Source organism: Papilio polytes, unplaced genomic scaffold (genome assembly GCF_000836215.1).
Source record: "Papilio polytes unplaced genomic scaffold, Ppol_1.0 DF824169.1, whole genome shotgun sequence".
Taxonomy (NCBI): domain Eukaryota; kingdom Metazoa; phylum Arthropoda; class Insecta; order Lepidoptera; family Papilionidae; genus Papilio; species Papilio polytes.
This window is the reverse complement of record NW_013525035.1, coordinates 1,388,857-1,411,562: the sequence shown is the minus strand read 5'-3', so window position 1 is coordinate 1,411,562 and position 22,706 is coordinate 1,388,857. Positions and strand designations below refer to the sequence as shown.

At 32.6% G+C, this 22,706-nt stretch overlaps 1 protein-coding gene across 4 annotated transcripts in view; it reads right to left on the bottom strand.

Annotated features, from left to right (window-relative positions):
* The window catches only part of LOC106111370 (latrophilin Cirl), a 285,223-nt gene that overhangs the window by 208,389 nt on the left and 54,128 nt on the right, over window positions 1-22,706 (bottom strand). The window contains exon 2 of one of the 4 annotated variants that reach the window (XM_013293420.1): window positions 5,336-5,372. The exons of the other annotated variants lie outside the window; for them this stretch is intronic. The gene's annotated coding sequence lies outside the window, so the exon portion shown is untranslated. The remainder of the gene's footprint in view (window positions 1-5,335; window positions 5,373-22,706) is intronic. 4 annotated transcript variants of the gene reach the window in all.

Below are 22,706 nucleotides of genomic sequence, written 5' to 3'. Positions count from 1 at the left end.
TTTTGCTGCTATTATGACCCTTTTAAACATTTTTTTACACAAATATGGTAACTAATCTGTGGAAACTCCGATTATTCTTCCATTAAAAAATATGAGTACAGATTTAAACTAATAGAAATAACATCACAAGTTAAAAAGATATTTAAATACATTTACTTTGAGTTCAAAATATTATCACATACTTGTCCATAACACGTCTTAGTCAATTTCTAATTTTGGTATGAGGTAACAGGAAATGCTTATAAATATTCACATAATGCTTCAGACAGTCATTCAAGGATTTATTAACTCATTGTATCCTCATGGAATATGTAATGGAACTGCGCAAGTTTAAACAGTCGCATAGACTTGTGAATCTAATAGACAGCTCAGTTCCGTAATAGGGCACCGTTGTGAATGCAAATTCTTCTGTCTGAACACCCCTATACGGTAAATGTATCAAAATGCTCTATGCATTTTGATTTTATAAGAATGTAAAAGGTATATTTACTATTATATTACCAAAATTAGAAACATTTAATAATAATAAGAAATATAGTCTATGTTAATCAAAAATAATGTACAATTTTAACTAATGGTTTGGGGTACGGAGTACCGATCTTGCGGTCAAGGGTTCGAATCCTGCCATTCGAATATTGTCATGGACCATATCCTAGCACAAGCCTAGAGCTTAGTTGGAACGGTTAAAGGATTTCACTATTTAAAAAAAAACGTTAAAAGAATTTTCGTATTCAGTCTAGTAGTTTTTGAGTTTACTAGTAACAAACAATATTTTTTTTAACAACATAGAAGGATGTAACATCATAAACACCTTTCCCTTTCCACTTTATAGTAAAAAATTGAGAAGAGTTTGCAATAGCAAAAATCGCGTTTTAAAATAGTCACGTATACCAACGTACCCCACTCTCCCCTCAAACGTTGACAGTTCGCGGGCACCGCACGCACAAAAAGGACACGATATTTGCACAAGGGCCCCAGTGTATTTGTTTTGCCACGATTCCCCGTTGTTCGGTACATTGCGGTTAATAGCGGAAGGGTTGCGAATAAACTCTTTCAGGGGTTCGTTTTCATTAGAAAGGGGTAGTAAAGACCGCATCTGAAAATTGCTGACGTTTGCTATCTTAACATGGTAATTTTTTTATCAGATTAGTATTTAAACACGACACAAAGATACTCGGAATAAAAATACTCGAGACATTTTAAGAGGATATTTTCCGAAATCACATTTAATAAAATACAATATTGATGGATTAAAATAACAAATGTATTTATACGTAACTGGCTGATGCTCGCGACTTCGTCCGCATAAAATTAAAACAGCCTTTGTAACTCACAGATAAATTAACTAAGGGCCTGTCCCATCAAATTGTAAATTATCTGATAACAATCCAAATATCGAATTTCGTTACCTTATCCGACAGTGACGTAATTTTTAAGCTATCTGAGTTTCTAACAGCTAGTGGTGGGGCAGGTCCTAAGGGTGAAAGAATTGTAATATCAGCCCAGATTTCGATTTAATTCAATACATACAAAAATACAAATCTTTCCTCTTCTTTCCTATTTATAACATTTGTATAGATCTATAGATAATGATTAATACAAAAGCTGGACTACATATTCTGTCAGCCTATAAGAATACAAAACAATAAAAACATTGAAACCCAAATGTCAAAGAAACTTTTAATTTCCCGTAGTAATTATCACTAAACGAACTTTATTCGTGTATTTTCGGTACAATATAATTGAAAGAGACACACAAAATCAAAGCCTGTAATTTCCTGAAACTGTTCTTTGTAATCGACACTTTTGTACCAAAAAAAACCTCGTTTGTATTTTTAATTTTAGACATACGAGTAATTTAATTTCGTCTCCTTGTAACTAAGCCCCTTTCTTGACCCTTCTTAATCGAATGTAAGAGGTAAACAAAGGGTCAATCAAAATAGGCTCCAAGAACCTTCATTTTGATAACAATATTAATAATATGTATTAAGAGAATAATGAAGGTAATTGAGTGGTCCGACAATCTTGCGAACTAACAGAGAACATTTAGTAGAAAACATTAAAATATAATCTAAGCAATCTAGACTAGTGTAATAACAACAGTATTCCAAAAATTTCAAATAATTTTACCATCAGAAAATACAATTTATAATTAAACAAAAAAATAATAAAGTAAAAGCCAAACAAAGCAAACTTAAAAGGGCAAATAAAACATTCGGAATTCCGGTTTGCGAACGAAAATAGCTCGGCCTGAATTCACCGACGTCATACATTTCCTATAATACCAGAGTGAAATACGATGGAAATGGACACGTAAAGCTAACATGTTTAGATATTATAACATTCAAACTTAATGACAGCTGGAGTTTACTGTGAATATTTTTGCATACGTGTGTTATCATATTTGTGCTAAAGAAAAACAGACAAGACTATCTTCCGTCATTACAGTTGTCACTCCCTTCTTAATTATGTCAATTTTCACTTAGTCTCTTTTTATACCCGAGTTTATTAATTTTGCAAAGTTCTACTTGTCGCATTTAATAATTTTAAGGTAGACTTTAATGTATGTTAGATTTGACGTTCCTGTGTCTTGCTTAATCTAAATGTGATAACGTCCCACGGATACCAAACACTGTACATACACTCAGGAAACATAGCGAGCCGTCATAAAGTTTGGATGGTGTTATACCAAACGGAGGCCGGCCCTGTTGGCCATCATTACTGAACGGAAGGACGTTTTCGCTGGGAATTTAATAAATTCCTCGATTCCAGTGCTGCAAAACTGAATTTCAAATTACGTTGGAAATTTTACAAATGAAGTAGATAGAAAAATCGGCACATTTTTAGCACATGGTTGAGAAATAATTGAGTTAGAATCTTTGAGCTGGTTTCGACGCGAAAATTGTGCTTAATGCAGATTAAAAAAGGTTTTTCTGTAATTGGTTTCTTGGACTAAATATTTGTTCAAGCTGTCTTTAAGCGTAGATAATAATTTCCGACTAAAATTAGTCCTTTTATAAATAGTCAATGTTACATAGAGATTTAAAATTAAACTGCTTATTGTCAACGCCTTTCTTACTAATACTATAAATGCGAAAGTTTAGATGGATGGATGTTTGTTTGAGTTTGTAGCCTAAACGATTGAACGGTTCTCGATGAAATTTGGCACACATGCAGAGGATAGTCTGGAAGAACATACAGGCTACTCACTTTGGTTTTATCTTTATTCCACGTGGAAATCACTTAACTTTTAAATAAAAGCTTTAATGTAAACTATATTTGAACAATCGTTTACACTAATAGTAAATATAAAGTGACAAAATTAGACAATGATACTGGCAGATTGGAATTTTTAAATAAAACTATTAGATAGGTTTTTTGTTCGGAAACTGGCTTTTAATTTCAAGCTTGTTTCGTGGCTGATGTTCGCGGGAACTTAACAAAGCTGTGTCGTCACTTCGATATTTAATTTAAAATAACTCTACGTTGATGCTAAATTGATTTTTATTACACAGAAATAAGGTCTTTTTTCAAACAATAAATTAACATGACTAGTCAACTTGTATTAAGCAAATTTGCGTTTGTCCACTACAAGAAACTTCTTTACATCTCATAACGTACATAAAAGAGATATTATCAATGTTTCTGCAGTGCTTTTAAGACTTGTGGTATATTATTTCACACACGTTATAACAGTGAAAACTATGCTTTTAACTAGGGATGTAACGGAACTCCGCTTCCGCATCCGCAAGTGCGGATTCAACTAACTATAATTGTTATTCATTATATTTGCATAATAAACTGTATCTTGTAATTATGTACCAATCTGCATTTTGTATTATCGTAATTTAAGATTTTATTTCTTTAATGAATCGCCATTAACATTTTATTATTGACCCTTGCTTCCGTTAACCTATGCTTCCGCATCCGCATCCGCTTCCGTTAAAATTACCTCCGTTACAACCCTACTTATGACCTTAAGCTTTACTCTCTTTGGTGATATTAAACTGATTGATTTTGAATTCAATATATAATTACGTAAGTAGCAGTTACAAATTCTCACCTAGCGGGAGGGTTACCTCCACATCCGTAGGTTTCAATGAGGGCGCCACCGTCGCCCAATGCCCTATAGAGGTGATTTGGCCTTTGACAAATATTGGTTGAATAGAATGTCGGGGGAACGCAATATTGCCTTTAAGACGGTTTTCGTACCGTTTTATTGGAATTTACGTTAACATTTAACAAATAATGCGGAAGTTTAAGATCTTAAGATAATATATCGTGTTATTTTATGTTAAAGTTTACATACCTAATAAAGTAATGATTTAACGCTTTTATTTATAAATAAATTATCTGACGATGTTAATTTTCAAGTATTATAATGAACTAGCATCCACAACTTTCTAAATTTATACAACTAGCTTTCGCCCGCGCCTCCATCCGCGTGGAGTTAAAAAAAAAGGAGCCTATGTGTTCTTTCAGTCTATCCTCTACATCTATGCCAAATTTCATCGACATTCGTATAATAATTTAGGCTACAAACTAATCTAAACTTTCGCATTTACAGTAGTAAGACCAAATCTTTTAGTATTGAGGGACATTATAATATAAAGTATACAAAAAAAAAACTTAATGGAAGGCTAAAAATCGATATGTCACTTATTAGGGACAATAGGATTTGAGAAATATTTCACCTTATATTTGAGAGTTGAGTTCAAGTCGAAATAAGACTCATTTCGTATCGGAAGGAGGGAGAAATTAGGGGAGAGGGGGGCATATTATCACGTAACAAATTGGTTTCTGCTACCTTTGTTCGACATCTCGTGCCCTTCGCTGGTACAGTTAGGATCATAATGCCCTGGTACTTCGCTAGCTCGAATTGAATTTACATTATAAAACATATTAATAACATACGAATTCATTAAAATAGAGAACAAGATTACCTCCCAATACGTTTTTTTTAAACTTTATTGATAATTCTATCATTAAAAAACATATTTAGTTATCCCTAGCTTTTTTATTGTTGGCATTTGTCAAATTCTCAATTGTAAATGTCAAAATTACAGTTACCATAATAACCTTGCTTCCTTAAGGTTGGCAGATTGTAGTTTGTGGTCTCTTTCCCACATGAAGATTGTTTTTCAATTTATTTAACCCCTAAGTTTAATGGCGTGAAAATATATAGCCTTGCGTGACGTAAGTGTAGGGTTTTTTTATTAAGAATAGAATTATTCAAAAATATGTTGTAATTGATGACATCTTAGGTAACAAAGAAGTGTGTGTTTACGCTTTATCACAATAGTATAGAAGTATAGATAAGTAAATAATATCTTACCATAAATTGTGGAAAATCTTAAAAAACGTTTTAGTATCTGTAAAAGAAAAACAAATTAATATATAAAATTTAAATACGTTTAGATACATAATTTCAATTAAGTTACACGGGTAACGTTGTTCGCGACTGTACCCGGAGTAAAGACTGTACTTAACATTGTGAAAGAAAAAGATTCTTTTGTGAAACGCATTTCGAGGGTAAAGCCTATAGACACAATGAGAACTGTACTCACCTTTTTTGCACATCCTATTTATATTGTAAAACGTATTTTGTTCAATTCTTATACGGAAATGGGGACATTTTCTACATACTCTTGTTTCAGTGAGACAAAACGCATACATAGTCCAGAACCACGAACTCATGGTTCCCTTTAGTACCAAAAGTGGCATTTAAAGGGTTAACAGACCTTTTGTGTATTAGAAAACTAAGAATTAATGACTAAAATTTTATAACAAATTTTAATAAACACAAACAAATTACCCTAAACAGAATCATTCGACATCGGAAAGCGATCACCGTCACAAATGTTTATTCAATTGTTTCACTAAATGGTTACAATCTCCAAACAATAAAAAATAATCTAGCTTCTCACAGTTCTTTAGTGATCATATACTATTCAAGTAACCATTAATAACTGATGCATAGTTCACACTAGGTTAATTAATTGCCAGTTTCCCAGCTACTTTTAACCATTCATTAGTGTTATTGGTTTCATAACTTCATGAAATGTGTTTCCGAACTTGAGTTTTACTCCTTCAAAGCTGCTAATCTAACAATAAAATTTTATTAGATTACAATCACTCATAGACATCCAATAGAGCAGTTATGATAACCAATAAAAAGCCAAACGAGTTAAAGCAAACACTATCGAATAATTAAAATAACAAGAAGGGAAATCTTTCACGTCTATTTGACCATTCTAAATACGCGGACGGTCAAAGCTTTGTTGCCGGCCCGATTGGCCTGTGTAACCATTCCGCTGGGATCGGTCCCGGCGAATAAATCAGCCGTTCATTCATTCACTCGCTCACAGGTTACTTCGCTCACTCCAATAGTCTTTTGAAGCTAAAAATGTTAGGATAAATAACCTTTATTTAACTAATGTAACAAAATATTTTAAGCTAAAAAGTGGTCAAACGTCGATCCTGAAAGGCGGCAGTTGTGGGTGTCAGCTACCGCATATACTAAATAAGAATAGACTACTCGTATAGCGGCCAGTAATAGTTATAAAACTACTTGTTAATTATTTCTTGGAGGCTAATTGACCAAAGGAAGTTAGGAGAGAAGGTAAGGTGTAAAAGGTTAGCATGATATGGGCATGTTATGGGGAGAGATGAATCGCATGTTACAAGGAGAACGTTAGTTATGAGTGTGGAAGGGTACACCGGTAGAGCTAGACTTAGAAAGAGATGGATGGATTGCGTGAAAGGTGACATGATCAAAAAGGGAGTGATGACTGAGATGACGTATGATAGTTATGTGGAGGACAAAAACCTGTTGCGCCGATACCACGGGAGTAGGATAAGAGGAAAGATGATGAATTGACCAAAGGAAACCCAGGCCAGGCAAACATTTGGCCCAACATTCCAATAGTCACATGTTTGTGCATATCTGACAATAACAATAACAATTCACACTATTCTACAGTCATAATCTTAAGTGACATGACTTACATAAATTCAGTTAGCGGTGCATTTTAATGACTCAATGCCGCGCCAAAGCGCATACCGAGCCGATCGCAATTGCCCAACAGTTCACGGCACAATTACCAAAGCACATTATTTCTCATAAACAAATCGTTTTAAATGTCAACTTGAATCGGTTTAAGGGTCAACGCACACTGAATCAGCTTTAAATCTAGATTTCGTGTCTATTTAGATTCAAAATTTAGTTATATAAATAGTTTCTTAACTGCTAAGGTAGTTAAAAGCATAAATGCTGAGGTTTTAGTTAATTAAGATCCTGAGGGAAACTTTAGCTAAGTACTGAATATGAATTTGAGAGATTTTCTTTATTTCCGTGTGTTTAATGTCCGATTTCACAAACAAAGCGAATTAATTAAATCTATGTAATATATAAAAATACAAACTGCAATAAAAAAGTCATTTTAAATTCGGAAGTCGCGTTTTAATTTAACAACTGTATGTCCTGTTAATTAGCCAGCTACTATTTTTAAACTATTAATAAATTAAAACACGACTTAATTAACAAAATAGAAAAGAAAACATCTTACTTAAAAGCTCAAAAATTCCTTCATTAATTAGTGTAATTCCAACCTGTAGTCATACTAATTGAATTAAAATCACATCCTAAGGTAACATCTAATTATCGTCCTAATTTTAAAACATTATTTTGTACATCCAAAAATAAAGTAACATTTTTCAAAATCATTTTGAAAAAGAGAACATAATTTCAAAAATAAAATGGAATATTTCAAAATTGAAATTAATAATTTTGAAAATAAAAACTGACCTGTTGATATATTAACATAATAAATAAATAAATATTACATTGACTAAAGCGTTGATTATAAAGATAAATGTCAGGTTAGCGACGTCCCGGAAAGATAAAGGAGTCCATTTAATTAAGGAATTCGTATTCACGCTTACGTGTGGTATGAAAGGAACTAGAATCTTAACGAACCTGCTTGTAGAAAAGGTGTTTTCGTTGATTATTCCTTTCAAGAACCATTTAGCTGAAGAATATTTAAAAAAATACAATGGATTTATTCATTAGCGTTTTTTTTAAATCACTAACTGTTACTCGCGACTTCGGCGTGTGAATTTAAAAAATGCCCATTTTACTCACAGATAAATTGCCTTTCTAACGGCGAAAGAATAATTTAAAATCGGCCTAGTACTTTTTGATTTATTTGAATATATACAAAATTACAAAAATATAAATCTTATATCTTTACAATATTAGTATAGATGAAATTATAAACAAACACTTAAAGTGAAAATATTGAAAAACGTCAACATTAAAAAAAAATAAGTTGACCTTTTACTATCGTATTTTAAATTTGCTTTGTTTCTAAAGACTTCGGAGTTAAGAGCATCTTACGTCATCCGTACTTAATTCGATACAGTGTTCAACGTAAGTAAATGAACGCACTTATCCCGGTCAGTTTCAGCGAGCCGAGCGGAATCATTCACCCGGTCATACGTTCACTCGTTCGATCGTTCACTTTGATGTGACGCTTTGCACGCACTTCACACCCAATGGACGTTGTAACGCATTATCAAAGTTTTATGCCCTTTTTTACACGTGCCTAATAGAGAACTGGGTGTGAAGCGATTTTCAATGAACAATTTTTGACGTATATTTAACAAGTTACGTGTCTTTATTCCATTCTATTGGTCTCATTTGACGCCGGCACTTACTGTTATACCCTAATAATAGACACGGTTTAGTTAAACACGTTAACACTTTGAACGCCGGGTATTGATATTAGGGACATCAAAGTCCTCAAAATTTTTGAACATAAATACGCATTACCATATTGTTATCATAACATTTATTCATTTAATAATGTGTCAATGACCATTTAAAAAAAATCGCATTGGACTCTATTCACGGTGAAAAGCTAAAATGCAATGTTTTATTACAGTAATCCTTTAAAATAAAAACTGTAATAAATGTATGCATATAGAATTTCATAGTTAATTTGTTAAAAGCATATTTGAAACATTATCAGCTACAGTAAAAAAGTCGTTTTCAGGCAAAGGAACTAAATCTAAACGTGACATAATCTATTTTACTGCCAATAGAGTCACATTTCATTTGGTACGCAAAAGCAATCTTTGATACGTTGTACATACGTATTCAATTCGCGTACGCTGAATGTAAACGTAGTCTGATTCATCACGATTACGTGAGATGTATTTTTATTTGTGATGTAGTGTTTCTAGTTGAGCGAAATCATAATATTTGTGCAAACGCTGGATATATGGAACACAGTGTTTCTTACGATTCTACTTTTGTTTCATCTTTAAAATAAATTTGTATACCAACATGTTTTATCATTGCACTTTACCCCACGAGTTCGCGTGGTATTAAAAAAATAGTAAATAACGTATATGTTCTTCCAAACTATCCCCTATATTTAGGCCAAACATCAAGATATGTTAAGCCGTTTAGGCTACAAACTCTAACCAACAACACTCCATACATCACTGTAATCAAACTTTCGGATTTATATTATTAAATATTAATTAAAAAAAACAATGTTCACAATAAACTAATGTTAATAAAAATGAAAACAATATTTTATGTGTATTAAAAAGAATATTTTATTGTTTAAGTATCTTTTTAAAAATTAACCGTTCTAAAATAATATACTTTACTAATATAAAAGTTTAGATGGATGGATGGAGATTAGCTAGAGTTTGTGGCCTACGCTGAACGGATTTCAATGAATGTCGCGGACAAAAACAAGTCTTATTTTAAACTACCTATTCCTGTGCGTCTTCATCCGCATGAAATTATGAAAAAATTATTTTATTGTTTACATCTTCCTTGATGTTGGCAGCAACTTATGGCCTCTTTCCCACATTAGGGTTTTTATCCAAAATATTAACCCCTTAAGTTTAATGGCGTGAAAATATATAGCCTAAAGCATGACGTAAGTGTAGGCCTTTTTATTATAAAAACAATTATTCAAAAATATGCTGTAATTGCTGACATCTTAGACAACAAAGAAGTGTGTGTTTACGCTTTATTATAATAGTATAGAGTATAGATGTAGTACATAAGACTAACTTTAGTAGTCTAGCAGTCAAAATACTAGTTAGAATACACGAGAAACAAATTAGAGGATGTTCCAATAAAAAGAAACAAGGTGGACCAATTTGTGAGCCGTGTACCAACACTGGTATTAGACCGATATCGACTGCAAACATGCGCAAATATTCACGCTCACAAAACAAATGAAAACCTAAAATTATGTGACACATGCAATATATTACGTTTTTTTAATAAACCAACTGTTGCCCGCGACTTCGTCTACATAATATTAAGATAAAAAGTCCGATCGAAATCGTTTCGGAGCTGTTTCGGAGATAACCCGGAACAGACTTGTGGACAGACAGACAAAATAAATTAAATGCGATTTTCGTTATCAGCAACGTAAATACACATCTTCCCGGAATCTGAAAATTTATTTTGATATTACAGACACCCCAATTTTATTATATGTATGGATAGATGTCTTAATTGTTTATTTACTAAATACAATTAGAATAAAAGAATATTCGTCGATAACAAAGGTTTGGCAATCTGCCAGCCACAAATAAAACGCCTAAAACACTTCGCTTCTCATAAATCTCGACTCCCGCGAACACAATGATTTTACAATAATAATAACATATTTCTAACTCGAAACAAGCTCCGCTTTAAAATAACAATTGACCGTAAATTTATAAGTAATTATAATGAAAAACGACCGCTAAACGTTTCCTGGCTATTTGAATATAAATCTAATAATTAATGGAGGGGGTTACGATTTAATTCGGTAATTGGACGTTAACATTACAGCTTATTCCATTTCCCAAAGCATTGATCCGTTATATTCTATGTTAAATGACTCGTTACGTGCGTTACAAGTTTCCACTATCGAAGGACTGTACAAAAATATATAACCTTCTCTGTTTTTTAAAGGCAAGAAAAAGGGATGAATATATTTTTCTGTATACGTGCATAGCCAGTGGAACCCTCCGTTACAATGGTATGACTTTTATAGGGTTTTAATTATAATGATTTGAATATAGTTTTCGGTTGACCAAAGGGTAGGAAACTCGTGGTTACAAACTAGTCTATATATTACTAATATCATAATATAAATGTGAAAGTTAAGATGGATGGATGGATGTTTGTTAGAGTTTAAAGCCTTAACGGCTGAACTGATTTCGATAAAATTTGGTATAGACTTAGAGGATAGTCTGGAAGAACACATAGGCTACTCACTTTTGTTTTTTTTAATTCCACGTGAACGGAATCGCGGGCAAAAGTAGTAAGTCAATATAGCTGAGAATATTTCAACCATCTTTTTAATATACCAACCTGTTAATACAATTTGCAATAACTAAAATATTTCCGAACAGTTCCAACATGTCAAAAGATCATCAAATCACATCTTATCTACATCCTTCTCATAATGCTATTAACTAAGTCGATACGTCGAGACCAGTATAACTTGACCCTTTGTCCTGTCTAATTGACTACGTATAGTAAGATGGGAACAGATAGGTGTAATTAATACCTAGCAATTCCATCATGCAACGCGCCTTCATTATGTTGTTAATAATATAACAAAATGTAACTCTATTCCATTGGGTTAGAGTTTATTTTAACTCAACAATTCGTAGTATTACAGATTTGTAAAAAATAATCCATTGATACGAGTAGTTTTTAATTATTATCGAATTCAATGGGAATGAGAAATTATATTTATACAAGTATTTTAGTTTGTCTATGGATTTATTTTGTTAAGTTTTTAGTGCTTAAATTGATACAAAAATATTGTGATAACAGTCTTATAAAAAGAAAAAATGTAATAGGTTTGTTATAACATTTCATTTCTATTTAGTTCGACTTTACCGAATGTTAAAGTTACAATTGTACAAAATATATTCGGATTACTATACATCGAAAGCAAACGAATCAAGAGAAAGAAAGAAATCTATCTATACTAATAGTATAAAGAGGAAAGATTTGTATTTTTGTATGTATTGAAATAACTCAAAAACTACTAACCCGATTTCAAAAATTATTTCACCATTAAAAAGCTACGTAATCAGAGAGTAACATGGAATAAATTTTCTAATTTTACGCGGACAAAGACGCGAGCAACAGCTAGTATTACTATCGATATCAATAAAATTTGTCGTTACATTGTACATCGTTCAATCGCTTTGTAGCGCTTCACTGCTTGCCTCTCAACGTATCTCAGACGTTTAATTAACTTCAGTAGGTCGAAGGATCCAAGTGCCATTTGCTCGCGTTATGAACAGACGTGAGTACACGTGAAGGACTGGGAACATTTTTCCTTCGCTTCGTTAAAATGAGATTTTCAAGTAGAAAACATCGAACGTTTGTCGTCGAATTACTTTTACATGTTATTTTATGTTCTTATTGTTACACTCCAAGTTTTTATTTTAAGAAATTTTAAGCAACTATATAAATCAATGAACTCCGGCTCGAAGGACCACTGTTTGATTTTCATTGTATTTATAAGTAAATAGACAATAAAGAAAATATACAACATATTTGTAAGAAAAAAGACGTCAAGTGCATAGATGATAAAAATAGCGGTTTTTAATAAATATAAAAAAAAATATAAGCGCTGTGTAATTGCAACACAATGCTAGGGTCGGTGATGCCGCAACAATAATGACAGGGGAAATTGATAACTTTTAAATACTGATAAAAGACATTTAATTTAAATATCTCGCTTTAGATTTAATATCCGATATGTCCAATTTTTTATGTAAATAATTTACTTATATATACTAATATTATAAAGAGGAAAGATTTGTATTTTTGCATGTATTGAAATAACTCAAAAACTACTGGGCCAATTTTAAAAATTCTTTCACCGTTAGAAAGGTAATTTATCTGTGAGTAAAATTTGATATATATTTTTAATTTCACGCGTGCTAAGTTGCGAGCAACAGCTAGTCAATTATATTGGTAGCATTTGACTACGGAAATTTCTACACAAAGTAATATTGAAGATGCAATTTATTTTTCTATTGAACTACCTTGAAGATGTTCCGTGCAGTATGTAATATCACTGATAATGCTTCAGGATCTTGCAATATCGTTGGCTTTACGTCTTTACACAAAGGCTCGGTTTGAAGGACCGAATATTAAATTTTGATATATGTCCTTGATCGGATTTACGTGGTTTTGTCATAGATTAAACAATTTATAGCTTTAATAATTATAATTTTATCTTTCCTAATATTGGAAACAAAAAGATTTGTATTTTTGACTAACTTCCCAAAAGAAGGAGGTACTCAATTCGTCTGCATGTTTTTTTTGTATATCGAAATAACTCAAAAACTACTGGGACGATTTCTAAAATTCTTTCACTGTAAAATAGCTATGTTATCGATTTTTTTTTTAATTTTTAATTTTACGTGGACGAAGTCGCAAGCAACAGTTAGTAAGATATATTTAGGTAACTTTATTTTGTTGTGGTGTCAATAAAGAGTTGACATTGTTTAATTGATTTATATAAAAAGTTAGTTCTAGAACATCATACTTTCTTTGATAATTGTAAGTAAATATTTACCTCAGGTCGAAGTTACCTAAGTTCTATTATTAATTCTTTGATGTTAATTTCTTTGAGTGAAATTAACTCTAACAATGTAGATTAGTACAAAGTTTGTAATATTTCAAATATTCTATTCTAAAACTATTCTAAGATTATTAAATTGTAAAGAATAATTAAATTAAGAATGAGCGCTCCTGTATTCTTTTACTAGAGTTCATTAAAATATTTTATTACTTATGTTAACTGCACTACGTCTCCAGAAACTTAATTATGAAATTAAACATTTAATTCATTGTATAATTATTAATTGCCGGAATAATTACGTGTAATTTTATGGATAAACATTACAACGTTTATCTTAGTAATCTTACTAATATTATAAATGCGAATGTGATGGATGGATGTTTGTTAGAGTTTGCAGCCTAAACGGCTGAACGGATGTCGATGAAATTTGGCAAAAACGTAGAGGATACTCTGGAAGAACACATAAACTACTCACTTTTGCTTTTTTTTATTCCACGCGGACGGAGTCGCAGGCGAAACTTAGTGTTGTAATAAATTTATCCAACGATGGAATCAAATCGTGTAAAGACTGTTAGCGTCGGATATTTACGATGAAGACTGTATTTGTATAATATTTATTTATTTACTAAAATATAACGAAAGATATATGATCGTAAACAAATGTAATACACATTACATTTGACTAAACAACACAACTGTTTAGTCGCGCTTTGATTCCTATGAGCTTATATGGAGGTACACTACTCGATTTTTAGTTGTGCTAAACAGAATTGCCTGCAAAACAATCAAAAAACAGTTGTGCGATTGTATAGGTAAAGATGTACGCTCTTTTGTTGCAAAGCTATGCTTCTCTAGAAACAAAACATAGTACTGGTTAATCCAATATTTAGTTATATTTTTTTTTAAATAAGCAATATCACGAAATAGCTTGTTGTCAATGTATACAATTTATACAAAATGTTACCACCGCATAAAGGGTGTTGTCGATTGGACACAGTTATAAACCGTCAAGCGATTTGACGTAATCGATTCTATACACCTCGGCAGTTCCATAATACCATGACATCATCGCACACACTAAAACCTCATTTTCACCACACGAATAAACGCTACAAGATATATGTACGTCTATACCATTGTGAAGCTAAAGCCGTGCAGCTTATAGCGTAGTGAAAAATGATTTTAAAACGTGTCCCGCAATACAATTGGCCGTGGTAATAAAACTTTTCACTTCACACGTTATTAAGTTATTACGTTATCCCGAAGGAACAATTAACTAACAACCGTGGTAGAAAATTAAGTTACATCTAAGATTTCTTGATGTTACGGTAACTATAAACTTAGAATTTATAAATTTTCCTTAGAAAAAAACTGTACTATTTTTACAATTATTTCTGCAATAATATAAGACAGATCTCTAACATGATTACTTAGTGTAAAATATGTGTCTTCATTTAAGTTTAAGTAAGTAATAAACAAGTAATCACAAAATTAACTAAAACATATCACTATTTAATAATAAAAAAACTAAATTTTAGTAGGAAAAATAACTTACATTTTTAAAGAATAAAAAGTAAAAAAAAAATCCATTCGTTACAAAATGTTGTCAAGTTGCTTCATAATTTCACTAAGTATCTTTCGTAGTTTGAAATGAAAGGTGACAGGGGTATTCACGAATTTAGGTTAAACGCCTCTAGGATAACTTAAAAAGGACTGACAGCGATTTATCCTTTTTACTTGAATTCAACTTAATTATGTGGGAAGTAGGCCGAGCTGTCCATCCAAAATGAAAATAGTTTGGACTTAAGGGTTCTTTGTTATTTATATTAAATACTCAAATACGTCACAATCTACTAAACCATACATCTCTTTCAAACCATCATATCATTCAATCTCTTAATAACTCCTACACACAATACATACATACTTTTTTCGAGTCTTAAACCATCTACATAATCTTTACCTCTATAAATATATCATTGCAAAAATGCGTATTCTCTACCGTACTCAGAGTCCTTAACTGGTCAGTAATTTACTAAGGTATTGTCTAACTAATTATTATAATTAGTAACAGTAAAATCTTCAAAATAATATATAATTTCAAACTAATTTCTTATTCTTCATAACTTTGAATATAAGTAATACTTAGACGACTAATTAGGATAGCTTCAAGTTACAGGTTAAGTTATAAAGCGGGTAAATTCGTCGCTTTGTAAGACGGAACATTTCTGGATTACCTTCTTTAATAACTCGCGGAGACAATTTTAGATTAAGAGATAAAGTTAAGAAGAAAAGTTATTTTTTAAGAAGCGATGAATTTGATTCCCCAAGGCAAGGCAGGACAAATTACAATTTACTGAAACCGGCAGGGCTTTAATTGTTTCAAATCAAATATTTACTTGTTAAGTTACATTGATAATGGCTACATCACTTCATCACCAGCTTACTATACGTCTCCACTGAGGACTCAGAGCCTACCCTAAGATAGGGGTGGGCCATATTTAAATATGTTTTGATTTGCATTTGATTTGACACAAATCTTTGATTTTTTTTCTCCGATATGTGCAGGGTGGGGCTTTTTCCTTCACCGTAAAAACGTCGGGTATATCGCTTCATTAACATCATCATCACCAGCTCACTACACGTCCCCACCGTGGGGCTCGGAGCCTACCCTAAGTTAGGGCTTATCGATTGAGACATTGAAAATATGTCGCCATATTAAATCTGTACTAAGAATTACTTAGAGTGTTTGCGGCTTTAAATATGAATTAAATACAGTATGTCAAATCAATTGAGAACTAAAACGTACTCATATAAAATAACAGCCTCATAAAGCGCGCTTTAGTACCTCCTATCACCGAAATACGTTTTTACGATTGTAAATGAGATCTTACTTCGTTCTTTTATTAAATTTGCACGAAGCTGACGCTTTTCTTTGTTATCTATATGCTTAGTGATATATAACAGTAAAACATTTTTGGTGTCTTTTCTAAAATGAGTTAATTTCAATAACAATAATGAACACACCTTTCAGCTAATGAACAGTCAACACCAATATTTGTATCTCTTCACAGTTAAGGTTGTAATGTACTTTGAGGGAATGAAATTAGATCAAGAAATATACTTTGTTTCATACTCCACAATGCTTTTATTCGATTGTCATCTATCATTATTCAAAATTCTATAGTTATCCTAATGCTATTTTTGGAAGTTACACTTGTTAGTTATCCCCTTTATCTAACATGTACAATTACATAATTAAACCACTAGTTTAATTCAGACTAGATTTCCGACGATCAAACAGAAGATAAACAGCAATCGTTTAATAACGAACACAGATAGAATACGTAAAAGAGTATACAAAAAATTTATATGTACAATCGGGGAAACTGTCGGTGTTCCTTAAAAACAATCATATCAACATTTTGAAACGAGACACGAAAGGAAATCGCAGCTTATAAATGTGTCTACGAGTAAAAGTCGGTTATTAATACACTAGTTAATTTTTATTATTATCCCTTTGCATCACTCACTGCTATCTAAATACTTATTAGGAACAGGCGGACTTTGTTTCATGACCAAAGCATTTATTCCTAAAGTGGAACACCGCGGATTACCGCAACTGTACCTATGTAAATACAATACAAATATGACTAAGTATACTATAGCCACAATACACCAATCCTACAATCGCATTCACTCACGTACATCGTAAAACTTGCCCTGACAAACGTCTCAGCTTTGCTAATTAAGCCTGTAATTGCGCCATTAGGGTTTATGCTCAAATTTTATGACCGACCGGACTTGTATCATGAATCACCCTTGTCCATTGAAAGGGAAAATGCCAACTTGAGAACTTTGATTCAATACGCTGTTCTACACTTGATTGACATTAACAAATTTTCATATATCTTGATTTTTATAGAAGAGACAAGTCTGATGTTAACCTCAGGACTAGGGAAATATATTACGAGAATATTCTTAACTGATCTGAAGTCTGGTTTTAACAAATCTAGAAGTAGTTGTTTTAGTAACCAACGTATCTTTAAAAAGCTTAACGGATTTTGATGAAATTTGGCACATGTGAAGAATACAACGTGAAAGAATACTTAGGCTACTAACTTAGTTATTTTTTTTTAATTCTGCTTAGTTTAAGCTAGTTAAGTAATAAATACATTACCCGTTTTCCAAATCAGCTCTTAGTAATTTACCAAAATTTACCTGTAACAAAATAATTTTAATTAATTAGACGTTTGGAAAAAACTTTTTCACATACTTACATATGGTAAGTTTCTTTTGAGATAGTTTGTCTTTTTGTACCTTAAAAAGGCGCACACCTTTGACCAAACTATTGCACACTGTACGATTGTAGATTGTTTCGCAGCCAACTCAACTGTTGCACTAAAAATCGAGTAGTGTTGTGAACACAAGCACATAGGAATTAAAGCGAGCCTAAACAGTTATGCGATAGTTTAGTCAAATGTGTCCGAGGTCCTGTAATATAGTTCATCACCAGCTCACTATACGTCCCCACCGAGGTTGTCGGGCCTACCTTAATAAGGGGGTGGACTAGGCCATAGTCAACCACGCTGGCCACGTGCGGGTTGGTTGACTTGACACATATCTTTGAATTTCTTCGCCGATATGTGCAGGTTGCATCACGATGTTTTCATTCACCGTAAGAACTTCGGGTAAATTATGTACATAAGAAAATTCGAAAAATCGAAAATCACATTGGTACATGGCGGGATTCGAACCCAAGGACCTGTAAATTACAAGTCAAGGGTTCAAACCACTGAGCCAACGACGCTCTCAATGTAATATAGTTAATTTTTAGCTATTACAATTGCATTAAACACATATGTAGTTTAGTTTGTTCATTGTACAGTAGCATGCAAGGAAAGGCAAGGTACAACACAAAACACGTCAGTGGACCCAAGATCGAAATCTATTGAATGTTGCAAACAGCGCCACTTGTTATTTTTTTTAACCATTTTCAACACAAGATGCAATGATAGATAGCCTGTTGGCGTGCGAATAAGGATGCCACGCTCATTATCTCACTATCGTTTTAATGAGGCAGTTTTTGTGACAACCCTAATTTTGAATTGCAATTTTAACCCTCGAAAAAACTAGTATGGTTTATTTAGTTACTTAAAGTAATTTGTTTACTTAAATAGCTTCGCAACTTTTCTATAGTAATATTATAAAGAGGAAATTTTTGTTTTTTTTTCATGCATTGAATTAACTCAAAAACTACTGGGCTGATTTCAAACATTCCGTTACCATTAAAAAGCTACGATATCAACGAGTAACATAGCCTATACTTTTAATTATTTTTTAAATTCAGGAGGGCGAAGTCGCGAGCAACAGCTAGTACATATATAACTTATTCTTAATAATTTATCCTTTCGAATTACTAAAGACACTTACTTTACATTGGGGAATAATCTAGTAAAGTCAAAATTAAATTAAAAATATATACATTATATTTTGCTGGCAACCCTAGCAAGAAACGGACATATCCAACTCGCTATCGCTCCGAAGTGCTAATACCCCTAACTTACTATTTTTATTCTGCCTCCGAGGTTATTATTGAGGCGTAAATAATATAGGTTTATTATAGTCGGACAGGCTCTCATTAATTCCTTTGTTAACCAAGTTAAATTATGAAGAAACTAGCTCGAAACCCGTATATTTTTCTAGGTGTTAAGTTAAATTTATCTTTAATACTTTATTAAGCTTTAATTAGACATTAAGATTAGTTTTATTTTAGGAAACTAGCTGTTGTTCACGACTTCGTCTGTTTGAAATTTAAAAAGATCAAAAATACTCACTTATAATGTAGCATTTTAATTGTGAAAAAATTTTAAATCACTCCAGTACTTTTTGAGTTATTTCAATACATACAATTACCTTTCGGATACAAAATCGGTCCACTAGCGGCGGAGTTATGCCGTAAAACACATTAAAAAAAACCTCGACGAATTGAGTACCTCCTTCTTTTGGGAAGTCGGTCAAAAATACATATCTTTCCTCTTTATAATATTACTATAGATTGCTATTGTTTGAAGATTCTGTTTAAATTTGAAATATATTACGAAAATAACTAAGGTTTAAAAATCAGAGTTAACCAAAATAATGTAACAAAGCATGTGTTTATATTGGCCGATTTATTTTTATATGAAGGAACGTGGAATTTTATTGTATCATCGTATGCATAAATAATAGAGACATATTCCAAACTTTATTAGTTTAGTCCAGAGGTTCCCAACCCCTGGCATCATGGCGCCCGCGAAATAATTCATATGTGCTCGCTACTATACGGCAGACTGATTTTTTTTCCTAATCATTACTTAAAATTGTGAATTATTTGTTTGTTTTTTTTATTACTTATAAACATTTTTGTCTATTATCTTATTAATCTTACTAATATAAATGCGGAAGTTTAGACGGATGGATGGATGTTTATTAGTTTGTAGTCTAAACGGCGGAAGGAATTTCGACAAAATTTGGCATACATGTAGTGTTCTTCCAGACTATCCTAGAAGAACACATAGGATGCTCTCTTTTATTATTTTTTTTTAATTCCGAGCGGACGGAGTCGCGGGCGAAAGCTAGATGATTAATAGATTATGAATATAAGATAATAAATGGAACAGTGAGAAGTTATGGAAGGAGTTAGTCGATTAAAAATCAGTGGTTCCTGCCACTCGAAAGATTTTAGAACGTGCTCTACAAAGTTTGGGAACCCCTGGTTTAGTCCCACTGCGAGCTGGGACATGCACGCACGTATGTCCGTTTGTTTTCCCCGGTGTCGTGTTACACGGCCTTTTAAAAACTTGATGGTGCGTAATAAATGTTTTTGGCTGCATCTTGTCTCGAACCACTGATCCGTAACTATAAGGGCGTGGATACACTGTCACTTTTTGTAATAATTTTTGAGGTTAGCTTGACGTTATTGTAGACTAAATTTCGCCCAAGACTCAGTTAGCGTGGAATTATAAAACGAAAGTGAATAGTCTGTGTTCTTTCAGACTATCCTCTACATCTATACCAAATTTCAACAAAATCCGTTCGGCTGCTGAGGCCACAAACACTAAAAAACATCCATTTAACCTTTCGCTAAATTAATATGAGGTATTATTAGTAAATTATTGAATATTTACAGTACAGTAAATGTTAGCATGGCCGCGCTAAACGGCTGAACGGATCTCAATGAAATTTGGCATAAATGTTGAGGATAGTCTAGAAGAACACGTAAGCTTTTTACTGTCGTTTTCTTTTTATACCACGGACGAAGCCGTTGGCGAAGCTAGTATTGCTAAAATTACCCAAATTGGATACAATACTTTGTAGTCTTCAGAATATTGTCGCTGTTATCTGTACTCTACCAGACACTTGAGTTGAAATTAAGTGAAATTTGTAAAGGCGCCAGGCGGGGTCGAGGCGTGGGGTACATCTAAATGTTTCCTTACGGAGCACATCGGTGCAAACAGTCGATATCGTCGGACAAAAAGATTCCTGCATTGTGAAACTCACACAATAGACGCTGAGAGGAGTTGTAATTACTATTTTCCTAGTGCCGTCTTTTCATTGGGTATATTTTTCATAAAATGGAATATACCGCACCTCTTTTGTTAGACTTTTCATATCAACGGCTTATTTGATATCGAAGTGCATTACCGTTTATATCTTTACTAGTATTATAAAGAGGAAAGATTTGTATTTTTGTATGTATTTGATTCACGTAAAAATTATTGGGCCGATTTTTAATATTCTTTCACCATTAGAAAGGTAATTTATCTGTGACTAACATATATATTATTTATTATTATTTAATTTCACGCGAACGAAATCGCGAGCCGATAAAATAACTGGTTAGTTACATTTCAAGACAATACTTTCATTATGTTCTCCTATAAGTTGGAATATTTTGAGTGCATTTCAAATTATGCCTGCCACATTTTTTGCGCGGAATAAAAAAACTCAGGAAGCCTATGTGCTCTACCAGACTTTGTACTACATATGAGAAAAGTTTTATTGAGATCCGTTAGGCCGTATTGGAGAAACATAGCATCCATCCATCTAATCTTTCACATTTAAGCATGAAATAGATTACTTCGCCTGTACTTTATTTAATAAAATAATATTTCTAGTACTTTAGAATTAATTAATCAGTTGAAAACGTAGAAATACGGATGTTTCTGAAACGAAATTATGAACTAACTAGTTTTCGCCCGCGACTCTTAAAAACAAAGTGAGTAGTCTAAGTGTTCCTCCAGACTACCCTCTACATCTATGCCAAATTTTATCGAAATCCGTTCAGTCGTTTAGACTATAAACTCTAACAAAATCCGTCCATCTATCTAAACTTTTGCATTCATAACATTAGTATGATATGACATAAATATATACTTAGATAAAGTATTAATAATTAATAACCATAGAACGTTGTTTTCAGTTTTTTCTAAGCAACGTCAAGGTGCTGGGTTGCCAGCGATTTTATTATTCATACGATACGATGGGTACTTGTTCCAATTAAGTCACTTAATTGGCTCCAATAGAAAGAGAACCACATAATACAGCTCTCCCGCGAACCAATGACAGCTAAGACTGCAGTGTTGAGGGTATTTAACTCTATCGGGCAACTGTAATTACAGCGCATATAAGACCTAAAATATCCTGCTGTTTACTTCAAACTATAACAGGTTTGGTAAGCAAACGTAAACATCTATACAAGCCATTGTATTCTTTAATGACATGAAAATTAATTTCGAAATACAAAGGTATTTATCTTGAAATACCTCTTAAGTAAAGGTTAAGCATTGTCTAAGTTTTCTAGCGAGTTATATAAATTTGAAAACAAGGCGTTGGGTGTCAGTCAACTGGTTGTTAAGACTTTTTGTTGTTGGGCATCGGGACAGGTTCCGAAGCCGGTCCGAGGTGTAGCGACTTAGTAACTCCGTACCTCCTTTGTGGGCGCATTCCGATAGGTACGATGTCCAAGTAAAATGTGGATAATGAAGAGTGCTTGTGATTTGTGTGGCTTGAGGACTAGACGCTTCT